Genomic DNA, 5,370 nt, shown 5'->3' on the forward strand with positions numbered 1-5,370 from the left:
CTTCTATATCTTTCTGCAGCTCTTTCTTTATTTCAGAAGCTGCTGATTCATTGCTTTCAGCCTTGTGATTTCCAATTTTTTCTGTGTTAGTGTCTTCTGTACTTGTTACGGGTGTCTTGGGTTCTGAGGTTGCAATTTGTTCCTTCTTGTCATGTTGTGTAGCCTGTCTTCTGACCTTTGTTGTAGTTCTTTGCTGTAGTTATAACCTTCGCACTTACTGAAGTTCAGGTGCAGCTTTGCAAAGTTTGGACTTACCCAGCTGCGTCTGGCTTAGGTCTGGCTGCTGTGCTCAGCTCCTTTCCGCTTCTGCCCTTGAGGGTGAACCTGTTGTGCCCCTGTGGCAAGATGCTCTACTCCTGGACTAGCTGGTTGGATCTATCCTCTACACTCTCTGCAGGGATTGCAGCTGCAGGGTTACACGTCAGGAATGTATGCCAGGCCTGAGCTATACCTGGAGGGGTCAAGGTGAAGTAGGGGGAAGAGGAAGCTCTCCCACACACTCACTTGACCTGGGCTAAGACTGGGTCCGGGGGTTCCCGGAACACCGCAAAATTCCTACTAGGGGTGCGGGGTGCGGAGTTGCTGTGGAGTGGTGTGGCGCAGCCCAAGAGGGTGGGAGAGGGTCCGGCCCACGCTGTGCCTGGGCTGGGACTGGTGCCGGCGGCGCAGGGTAGCAGGAAGCTCTCCACACACTCACTGGACCTGGGCTAGGACTGGGTCTGGTGGTTCCCGGAACTGGGCAGAAATTCCTACTGGGCGGGTGAGGTGCGGGAGGAATGGTGGAGTGATGGGGGCGGCCTGACGGGTTGGGAGAAGGTCCGGCCCATGTTGCACCTGGGCTGGGACTGGTCCCACTGGCACAGGGTAGCAGGAAGCTCTCCACACACTCACTGGACCTGGACTAGGACTGGGTCTGGAGGTTCCCGAAACTGGGCAGAAATTCCTACTCGGCAGGTGGGGTGCGGTAGGTACGGCGGAGTGATGAGGGGTGGCCTGAGGGGGTGGGAGAGGGTCCGCCCCACACTGTACCTGGGCTGGGACTGGTCCCGTCGGCGCAGGGTAGCAGCAAGCTCTCCACACACTCACTGGACGTGGGCTAGGACTGCGAGATGTATTGACTTATGATTGACATGTTCTTTACCTGTTGTCATTTACTCCTTTTTTCTCCTGTGTTTAATTGCTTACCTTATTTAGTTGGTTGCTTCTGATCTCATTCATGGAGTTCTGATCATTTTGGTCCCTCTCTAGAACATCTTTCAGTGGCCTGTGTAGGCTTGATTTTGTCATCATGAAATTATTTAGTTGTTCTTTGTCATGGAAGTATTTCACTTCTCCATCAAACTTGAAAGAGAGTTTTGCAGTGTATAGTAGTCTGGACTGGAATTTGTTTTCATAGAGGACCTGGAGCACTCTGCTCCATGCTCTTCTTGACTTCATGGTTTGTGAAGAGAAGTCTGCTGTAATTCTAATGGGTGTTCCTTTCAATATGATCTGCTTCTTTTCTCTAGTGGCTTTCAGTGTATTATTCTTGGGCTACACTTCTGGGATCTTGACTATTATATGTCTTGGTGTGTTTTTAATTGGGTTGAGGTTACTTGACATTCTCTTTCCTTTGGTTAGCTGAATGTCAGATTGTTTCCTCATGTTTGGGAAGTTTTCTGCTATTATTTCTGCCCATATTTTTTAAATGTCACTTGTATTGACTCCTTCTTTCTCATTGATGCCTATTAGTCTCACATTTTTCACTTTGCATCATCTTGTAGGTGATGGATTATTTTTTCCTGCATCCTCGTTGTTTTTAAGAGATCCTATCTTACCTTTTCACTAGCTGCACCAGCATCTTCTAGATCTGAAACTCTGTGTTCACTTTCATTTATACGGTTTTGCAAGCTTGTGATTGAGATTTTAAGTTCCTTTATATCTCTTTGACTCTGCTTCATGCGATCTATTTCTTTCCTGCATTGCCCATTCAAGGAGTCTGTCATTTTTCTATTCTCTTCTATTTTTTTTTATCAATGTCTTCTTTAGAAGCAGTTATTAATTCTTTTACTGCAGTGTTTTCTTCAGATTGGGTTTCCTCCCTTTGTTTTTGTAGTTGATTCTTTACTTCAGATGCTACGAGTTCAGAGAATTCTTTTTTTTTATTTTAGAAAAGATTTCCGCTGTGAGTTCCTCTATAACTTTGTGCTGTTGCTTAGTTACTTTCAAGGCTATTAATTCATACATTTGAAGTGAGCTAGTGTCCCGGTGTTGATTCATTGATTTCAGCTGTGTGGTTCCCAATTTGTTCTGTGTTAGTGTCCTCTGCACTTGTTATGGGTGGGCTTGGGTTCTGAGATTGCATTTTGCTCTTTCATGTTGTCATTTTGTTTAGCACCGTCTTCTGAAGTTTGTTGTAGAACTTTGTTGCAGTTATAACCTTAGCACCTACTGAAATTCAGGTGCACATCTACAAAATTTGGATTTATCCAGTTGTGCCTTGTTTGGGTCTGGCTGTTGTGCTCAGCTCCTTCCTGGTGGTGCCCTTGGGAGTGATTCTGTTTTATCCCTCTGGTAAAATATTCTGCTCCTGAACTAGCTGGGTGGCTTTGTCCCCTACTCTTTCTGCAGGGATTGCAGCTGAAGGCTTTCACCCCTGGCCTGTATACCAGGCCTGAGCTGAGTCTGGAAGGTATATGTTGGAGTTGAGGGGAGAGGAAGCTCTCCCACACATTCACTGGGCCTGGGTTAGGGCTCGATCCGGGGGTCCCCAGAATGTGGTAGAAATTCTCACTGGGTGGGTGTTGCAGAGTCATGGGCGATCCCAAGGTGTGGACGAGGGCCTCACCCAAGCTGCGCCTAGGCTGGTACCAGCAGGTCCCCCCAGCACAGGCTAGCAAGAAGCTCTCCCACACACTCCTGTTCACAGGTTTTATTCAGTTCTTTTATTTCTTTGCTGGGTTTTTGTCCAATTGATCTCTTTGTGACCAAGGATTATTAAGGTCTCCTGTTACAATCTTGCTCTTTCTTATTTTATTTTTCATGTCTATTGATATTTGTCTCATATAGTTGAGTACTCCTACATTTGGTGCATGTATACTTATTATTGTTATATGTTCCTCTTGAGGTTTCTCCCTAACAGGTTTGTAGTGATGTTCTTTATCTGTTCTGATCACTTTTGGTTTAAAGTTCACTTTGTCTTCAAACAGAATAGCTTCTCCTGCTAATTTTTTGGTTCCTGTCACATGAAGTATTGCTTTCTGTCCTTTGACTTTCAATTGATGGATGAATTTCTTTTTTAGTTAAATGCATTTCTTGTATACAGCATATTGTTGTATCTTGTTTCTGGACCCATTCTGCCAGTCTCTCTGTCATGTTATGTTCCTGCTGTTGGTTCTTTACGTTTCCTATGTGTAATTGTTTCTCCTGCTTTTTTTTTTTTCCTGTTGTTGTTTTTGGAATTTTAGTCATTTTTGTTTCTGGGTAGAATATCTTTCAGTATCCTTTGTAATGTTGGTTTGGTAGTCATGAATTTCTTGAGTTTGTTTTTGTCATGGAAGTAGCTTATTTCTCCATTTAGTTTGAAAGCTAGCTTTGCAGGGTTCATCAATCTGGTTTGGAAATTGTTTCCTTTCAGGATTGGAAATACTTTACTCCAAAGTCTTCTTGAGTTGAAGGCTTATGTAGTGATGACTGCTATGAATCTGATGGGTTTTCCATTTTAGGTGACCTGTTTCTTTTCTCTGATAGGTTTTAGTAGTTTTATTTATTTATTTATTATGGTGCCAGGGATAGAAGGTAAGCACAAGATCTTGAGAGGAAAACACTTATTCCACTGAGTTATCTCCCCAGCTCAATGTTCTGCTCTTGTGCTGAATTTACGGGATCTTAATCATTATATGTCTAGGTGTAGTTTTATTTTGGTTATAGCTAATTGGAGTTCTGTATGCCTCACTTATCTGTATGTCAAATTCTTTTCCCATGCTTGGTAGATTTTTCTACCATTGCTTTTTTTTTGGTCAAAAGTAACAACTTTATATCATACAAATAAATTTCAAGTATGAAAAGTGCATTATTGCAATAACTCTTTGTAAGTCCAAAATTCTTAGTTTATAATAAAACTATAAAGTTAGAAAAAATAAGTAACCAGTGCCATCTACTGAAGAAGTCCAACATCTTAAAATGTTGCTTAACAAGTTGTAGAGAAACATGTCTGGAAGTAACACATAACAAAGGAAACTACTTGTGTTTTTACCACTTTATGTTATCATTTTTAGTATTTTCTCCTTCCAAATAGAAAATCACACCCTCAATATTGTTACTCTTGAATCAGCCGTTCTGGGCAGTTGCCACTTGTGTGTTTCCAAAGTCATCCATCTTCTTCATGTGTTCTCTTCAAACTGCCTGTGGTACCAGGATGAACAGGTGAGGACCTTTCTATTTGAAGTGGCAACATCATCTCTATTGTTAACTTTGCTAGGTAGATGGCTTCATATTCCTGAAGCTGATGGACGAATCTAGCATTAGGATTAATACAAAATCTTCTTTCTTGCACACATGCAAATGCATCTCTGTACTTCATCCCAAATGTTTCCATAATGTGTGCGATAACAAAGGCAGCACTTCTGGAGATCCCTGCATTTCCATGACCAAGAACTTTTCCTCCACTTTGTAAGCTCCCATCAGTAAACTTCTTAGTCATCAGGAAAAAAAATATATTATATTTTCACTGGATTATCTGCAATATCCAAGACTAAATATCTAAATAATTGTTGAAAATTCAGTTTAACAAAGTTTGCTTCAATATTTTGTTATATGTAAATTATATGAGGTACTCCATGTTTCTGTAGTATAGGTAGCTTGCTTTTCATAGCAGAAGAATATGGGCCTAAGAATAATCCAGGTAAAATTTCCTGAATCTCTTGTCTCATAGGGTAAGTCCACTCCTTGTCATCGTCCTCGCACTGTGGGAGCAAGGGGAACTCAAGCTTCATGTCCTCCATAGTCCAGCCTGTGAGCGGGTGGGGTGAGCTGGGGAGCGCCCACCCATGAGGCGGATGCCTACCAACTTACACTTGCTGAAAAGGGTGTCCCAGCGACTCCTGTGGTGGCTGCTACCGCCTCCCTCTGCCCCTCCCCACGAGTTGTCGTTACTTTTGTGAATAGTTTTGTTTTTGTTTTTTTAAAATGTCAGTTGTGTTGACTCCTGCTTTTAAATTCACACCAATTATTCTTTTTTTAAAATTTTTTTGTATTTAATACAGGGTCTTCAGGGTCTCACTACACAGATTGGACTCATAGTGATCTTCCTGTTTTCAGCCTCCCAAGTGCTGGGATTATAGGTGTGCACAACCACTCAAAATCTCAATCACTGTCTCAGTGTGCCCTGGT

The 5,370-nt window shown here is 42.4% G+C and overlaps 1 pseudogene; it reads right to left on the reverse strand.

The window, feature by feature from the left end:
• Nucleotides 1-4,308: 4,308 nt before the first annotated feature.
• LOC101591821 lies at nucleotides 4,309-4,982 on the reverse strand (annotated as a pseudogene).
• Nucleotides 4,983-5,370: the final 388 nt, after the last annotated feature.

The sequence above is a fragment of the Octodon degus genome, unplaced genomic scaffold (genome assembly GCF_000260255.1).
Source record: "Octodon degus isolate 3935 unplaced genomic scaffold, OctDeg1.0 scaffold00005, whole genome shotgun sequence".
NCBI classification, from domain to species: domain Eukaryota; kingdom Metazoa; phylum Chordata; class Mammalia; order Rodentia; family Octodontidae; genus Octodon; species Octodon degus.